Below are 7,298 nucleotides of genomic sequence, written 5' to 3' on the forward strand. Positions count from 1 at the left end.
GAGAACAGCAAATGAAAGAGAAAGAGTGGTAGAAAGGGTCACTGACTTTATTTTTTCCTGAGGTTAAAATCCTCAGCCCATTTATCTGGCTTTTATACTGAGACGGAATAAAATACAAACTCCTTCACCTGGTATTCAAAGCCCACCACTATGTAGGTCCAATTAATTTTTCCAGGTTTCCTTCTACTACTGCCCTTTATTTATATACCCTGTATTACAACCAAACTAGTCTATTCAACTTTACCCAACCTCTTCCCAAACTTTAAAAACCCTAGGCCTTAGCTCATGCTGTTTACTCCATTAGGATTGTCCTCTCCTGTCCCAGTTCCATCTGTCCATGTTCTATCCACCCTTTAAGTCTCTATTCAGACACATGAGACCTTCACTGTTAACCCAGCTAGAAATGAATCTTCTCTTGTCTGACCTAACATAACCCTGTTTTCCCCATTTAAATTTTTCTAAGTCTCAATTTCCTCATCAGTAAAATTAGGATAACAATAGCATTTACTTCACAGGGTTATTGTTAAGATAAAATATGATACCATATGTAAAATGTTTTGCAATCATAATGATCATGTAATCACATAGCTCCACTATATGGTCAGCTGCTATCATTATTTTTACTATTGTTATTCCTATCACTGCACTTTCACATTCCACCAAACAGTAATTATAGACTTTATATTCTAGACAAATTTATCTACTTGCTATTCTCCCATATCACGTTCCATTTCTTGCCTCAGTGCCTTTGCAAAGATTCTCCATTTATCCCCCATGCCTACAAAACTCCTCCCACTTCAGCCTCCCTAGGTCCCTTCAAGTCCCACCCCAATTGCTATGTCTTGTAAGAGGTCTTTTTTGATATACCCAGTTGGTGCCTTCTTTCTCCATCCCCTACCTATACCTCAAATAACTTGTCTGTGTGTCTCCTGTGTTTGGGTGACTGGTTAAGGTATTGTGGAGAAGAATGTGGGGATATGATCGGTAAGCCTGTGCCTTAGTTGATTAGTGGACAGTCAAAGCTCTGGCATATTTTCTGCCAGACACCGAGTTGCTTTCAGAACTCTTTGCCAGGTTTCATCTTACTCTACATCCCTTCAGAACTCAGGGGTGGTTGGTTGAGTATGTGGGAGGGTTTCCTGAGTGGGGAATTGCTTCATGGCAGCATGGAGGGGAGATAGGAATCTGCACCTAATGCTGGCCTCTGAAATTGTCTCAATTCATTTCAGATCAAAATCTTTGTACATTAATCTGAAAAAAGAGGGATCAGAGCCAAAGGTTAAAGCACCATTGGGGAACATCTGTTCAGACTTAGATACTTTTCTGAGCAATGTGGCATCATGGCTAATGATCATGAAGACAGGAAGATTTAAGATGAATTCCTACCCTTGACACATATTGGCTGTGTTACCCCAAGCCAGTTTGTGATTCTAAATTGCAGAATGTGGCACTCTGCGTAGCAATGAAATCACATCCGGTTTTTAAAAAATGGTTAACTTTAGTATTCTATATTCTATTTACTAGCTGTGAAACTGTAGTTTCTGGCAGGGTATGTCAAGTTGTTCAGATAATGATTTATTACATTTCTACTCTAAGTTAGGTTATTCCTCCTGTTTGGAGTGGTCTATTCGACCCTTTCAACGCTCAGTTTAAATTCCATTTCCTTCAAGGAACCTGTCATTCAACCTTTGTTCATTTTTTTTTCTCTGCAGTATCTAAAGTTGGTACCACACAATTCAGCACTTCATTTTATTTGTGTTTTACAGTTTGTAGTTGGTTAATATGCATGTGTCTTTTTCACCATCTAGAATGTTAAATGCTCAAGAGATGGAAGGAATATTTAAACAGTTCTAGAGAAAGTGGATGGATCCTAGACAGTATTGAGAGGTTCAAATCTCAATGAGGGAGGTGATAACCCTTTTAGACTATGCCTTATCCTGTGTCTGGAATGTAATCAATTTTGGGAAACATGTATGAAGAAGAATATTGACTAGGTGGATTGTGGTCACAGAAGTCTGCTGCTCTGAGAAATTAAGTGACTTGCCCAGAATCATGCCACTAATAAACATAAAAGGAAGGGTTCAATCCCAAGTTTCTTGACTCTGAGGCCAGTACTCTAGCTACATCATGCTGCTTTTACACACTAATTTTTTTTAAAAAATAATTTTCATGAGGAACTTAACAAACATCAGCAAACATAAACATTTCAATATCCAAAACCAGAAAAAAAAAGATTCTATATAAAGACTCTATAAAAATTTGCTGCTATTTCATGGCCTGGTTTCAATCTTAGGAACAAGATACCTCTCCCAGAATAAGCCCATCATTTCTAATCTCATCGCCATGCTGGTAACTCAAGCCTTCTTTGACACTACCTCCCTCAGCCTCCTCTCCCCTCCCCTCCTCCTCCCAATGCCTTCCTCTATAGAAATTGGACTCAGCTCACTCCACTTTGCACCTGCTACTCTGCCTGGTTTGAATTCTCCAAACAAGATGCCTTTGCACCTGGTGCCCCCAGTTCCTCCTCTCTGTTTTCTGCATTCTCTTGTGTGTTGTCTTTCCCTTTAGATTGGAAGTTTATTCAGCACAGGAGCTGTCTTTCTTTTCATTAATTGGATTCCTGGTACTTAGCTCAGTGCATGGAACATAGTAGATACTTAATAAATGTTTACTGGATTGGATTGGATTGGAAATTTAATATGATAGTGTCACCACTGCCTGCTTGTTTGTATCCCCTTCTGAACTTCCTTCTCTTTTCTTTGTGTATTTTTAAATGATTAATTTCTGTCCTTTAAAATATTTTCATTTTACCTCAAATAACTATTACTATTAGTCTACTATCTCTGATCATTCTCTTTCCCTAAGTAAAAGCCCTCTCTTATCATTCTTTTCTATATCTTTGTTTTCTATACAAAAACATAGAAAGTATAGCATGTAAAAGTCCCAGAAGTTTTAGTGTGACATTAATTTAGTAAAATTCAAAATTGCATTAACATCAGGGATACTCTGAGCCTATTTTCAGTTTTTTTCCCCATAAGAAATTCTTGATTGTGTTCAAAGGTCATGAAGCATCAACTTCATGACATCCAATTCTGCATGACCTCTTGATGAATGGGGAAACTTAGGGATATTTATTCTGGACATGTAGATAAAAAATGGGGAAACCAGGGTGGCGAGATCTTGTTCCATGGAATTTAGGCCAAGCAGAGTTGTAGGTGAAGTTTTCCTGCTCTTTGAAATTTTTATTTGCCCTTCCCAGACTGGTTTATTTAGTAACACGGAAACAAAAGCTCTTGAAGGAAGAGATTTTGGATGTCATGTAGTTTAATTCTCTCATTTTACAGATGAGAAATTAAGTCCTAGAAGTGGCAAGTACAGTTGCGAAGTGAGGTAGTGGAACAGTGAGAGTACTAAAGCTCAGCTCTCCTGATACCTAATCTATTGTCAAATGATTCTATTTAGTAACTTGTGTGTAGAATTCTGTACAAAAGCACTTTACAAATGTTACCCAATTTTATCTTCATAACCCTAGAAATAGGTGCTGTTATTATTCCCATTTTAGAGATGAGAAAGCTGAGGTAGACCTGTTAAATGACTTGCACAAGGTCATACATATTTAATAAAATAACAAAAAAATGATATTGTCACTCTCTTAGTAGAAAGTTAATTACAAGTGTAGTCTTTATAGAAACTGGGAATCCTTACCCCAAACCACACTGTCAGTGATGAGTCAGGTCACCAGACCTTAGCTGGCTTCATCTTTCTCTCAGGGTTGTAGGGAGTATCTTTGAAGTTTCTTTTTCTAATGCCATTCACTCAAGACACCATTCTGGCATGTTCTCCCCGATGTCAACTGACAGTATCTTATCTTACTAATATTAACTTACAGTTAGTATGTGGGGACAGCTAGGTGGCACAGTGGATGGGTCTGAAGTCAGGAAGATTCACCTTCTTGAGTTCAAATCCGGCCTCAGACACTCACTAGTTGTGTGATCCTGGGAAAGCCACTTTTTGCCTCAGTTTCTTCATCTGTAAAATGAGCTAGAGAAGGAAATGGCAAACCACTCCAGTATCTTTGCCAAAAAAATCCCAAATGGGGTCCTGAAGAGTTGGACACAACTGAAAAACTATTGAGCAGAACAGTTAATATCTCTCATATTATTGATGCCCTATAGCAATTAGTGCCCCAGTATCATTTAACCATTTAACATCAATTAGTTTGTACAAAAGGGCATTCATTGAGAAAATATCGCAAGAACAGACATTACAAAGCACAGAGATAACCAATGACAGCAGGGTGAAGCCATTTCATCTTCTCAGCCAGAACCCCTTGGAGTTGCCTAAGCCATCATGTGGAGTCCTTCCTGACTCCATATGTGTTGGATCTAATATCAAGGGGCATCACTGTCAGGGGGCAGTGATGTTACAGCCTGTATAGTGGGCAGCAGAACCCTAGCAAGGTGGAGGGGGCTGAGGAGTTTTTGAGTTAGGAAGCCTGGCACAAGAGGATGTCATCAGTCTGGCACAGTGGGGCAGCTGGGACTCCCAAAGCAATGGAGCTGGATATAGTGAGGTTCCCAGAAGCAATGGCAGTGGGCAGAATTGCAGACCTTAGTAGCATCAGGTAGCACTTGAGCCCTACTAGCAGCAAAGTGGACACAGACATGGGGCCTAACAGTATGGACATTGGCATGAACAATGACAAAGGCAAGCCCATTGGACCTCTTTGCTTACTGAAATCTAGAATTTAAGGGTCCCTTCCACATTGTTACCAGTATAATATTCAATAGTCATTGGACAATTTTTCCCCACGGTGGGAAAAATCCATCCATCTGTCCATTCCAGAAGACCAAGGGGTGGTACTATTTGAATATGGCTTGCTGAAGTTGTCTATGCAGTCTCCAATGGAGAAGGGCACCTTAAAAGGGCTGAGACTTCAGAAAAACCTGGAAAGACTTGTATGCACTGATGCTCAGTGCAGTGAGCAGAACCAAGAGAACATTGTACATAGTAACAACCACATTGTGCAATGACTAACTTTGATAGACAGCTCTTCTCAGAAATGCAAGGATCTAAGACATCTCCAAAAGTCTCATGATGGAAAATGCTATCCACATCCAGAGAAAGAACTATGGAACCTGAATGCAGATTGAAGCATACTATTTGCTCTTTTTTTCCTTCTGTTTTGTTTTGTTTCTTCTTTCTTGTGGTTCCTCCTATTGGTTCCAATTATTCTTTACAACATGACTAATGTGAAAATATGTTTAATAGGAATGTATACATAGAGCCTATATCAGATTGCATGCCATCTTGGGGAGGAAGGGGGAGAAAATTTAAAACTCAAAAGCTTATGGAAGTGAATGCTGAAAACTAAAAACAAATATTAAAAAACATGAAAGGGCTAAGAGTTGCTATTCCTCCCATCCCCTCCACAGCCATTAGGGGACTTCCAGAGCTGGTAGGCCAGGGAATATTAGTGAGTGGTGACACTTTGGCATTAGAACTGGCAACATGGGAGGGGGCTATGTTGCTACTTTCCTACAGATAACCCTAATCTATGATGTATTGTCATGCAGGAAGCATCATCATCTGTGGTGTAACCTTGGTATTATTTTTCCTGCTCTTGTTAACAGTCATTGCTATGCATCAATGCTGTGATTCATACTTGTGAATCAAAGATTTGACCTTACCCCACCCCCCACTAAATTCGGAACTCAGTCCTTCTGAGAGAGATTTTGGGTTTTCGTTCTTCCATTATCTGATCACTACTTCAGGAAGCTGTTACATTGTCCTGATTTTGCTTTCTTTGTTTTCCATTTTTCCCCTTTTCCTCCTTTTTAGGATTGTAGGCTGTAAGACCTCCAGAACCATCCAATCTAACCCACTCATTTTTACAGATGAGGAAACTAAGGCCTGTTGCAAATTTCTTGTGTCCTTGAGGTAAGAGTTGTCATGTAACATTACTGAAACCATTTAAATGGTAGAAGGCCCTTTAAAAGACCTTTCTACCTTTTTACCAAGGAATGGGATATGGTAGGAGCAGCAGTCTATGGCCTTGCTCCATGCTGGTTAAACTAGTAAAGATATTCAAACTCTTTTCAAGGTTTAATTGGCTCAGAGGACTAAGATTCCAGTCATTCATGTAGCTTCTTAGTCACCTGAAAATAAAAACAGCCAGGATGTGAGGGGCTAGAACTCCTTCCTCAGGTTTCTGACTGAGCCCTAGAAGAATGAGCAACCTCAACATAGGAATGCTGTGCTCAGCTGGATAAATGACATATTGCAGATGAATATTCCTTCCTTGTTCTGTCCTTCCCCTGCTATGGCTAGTAAAAATTGTGTTAACTGTTGAATAACTCTGGAATATGTTATTTCATTCTAGTCTCAAATTTGAACCACCAGACTGATTTGCCTAGCTCTGGTCCATTACAGATGTGATTACTGAGTCCACATCTATGATGACTGAAAAACCATGGAGAATGGGAGAGTTGCTACAGGAATAGATTTTAAAATATTATTTGCCTTTAAAAAAAGGTATAGAGATTAGAGTTAAAATAGAGGCTATTAAGATTGATTTTGATTCCTTGTGAAATTCTAGTATTATTAAAGTGTTTTTGAGGTTTGAACAGCTTCTGAGAATTTAGAAAAGTAACTTGTAGTAACTAGAAGGAAGCATGATTTCATTAAGAATGATCATGTCAGAATAATCTTAGTTATAGTATTTTTATTTTTGCAAAGCATTTAGCAAATTCATATTCATGGTGTCATTTTAGACACGATAGATAAATGTGGTCTAGTAATTAGCACTTCTTAAACTGTGAGTCACGACCCCATGTAAAGTCATGAAAAATTTGGCAACAGTAAAAGGTTTCTGAACGTGCAACAACCAAAAATTAATTAAAAAATCAAACACATAATGAATCTGAGGTATTTCTGGCAGCACTTGCCCGTGTTGCATCACTCAACTTCACTGCAGCCTTGGTTCTGGACACAAAGCATGCCCACTTTGCACTGTGTCTGCCCTCAGGCCATGCAACACCAAAGAATGATGCCCGAACAGAAAAGGGGTGTTGAATGGAAAAAGTTTAAGACCTGGTCTAGTTGACAGATAATTACGTAGATTAAATAACAACTGAAATATTGGACCCAGTCATTCCCTCCTATATTCTGTGGTCCAGCCTAATTGCCCCTTCATGTCCTCACACGCTACTGTAGTCCACCTCCTATTTCTACATCTTTGTGCTGCTTGTTACCTACTGCAGGTGAGGTTGGGGTAGGGGAGGTTGGAAGAAATCTCA

The sequence above is a fragment of the Phascolarctos cinereus genome, unplaced genomic scaffold (assembly GCF_003287225.1).
Source record: "Phascolarctos cinereus isolate Bilbo 61053 unplaced genomic scaffold, phaCin_HiC Scaffold_5;HRSCAF=322, whole genome shotgun sequence".
Taxonomy (NCBI): domain Eukaryota; kingdom Metazoa; phylum Chordata; class Mammalia; order Diprotodontia; family Phascolarctidae; genus Phascolarctos; species Phascolarctos cinereus.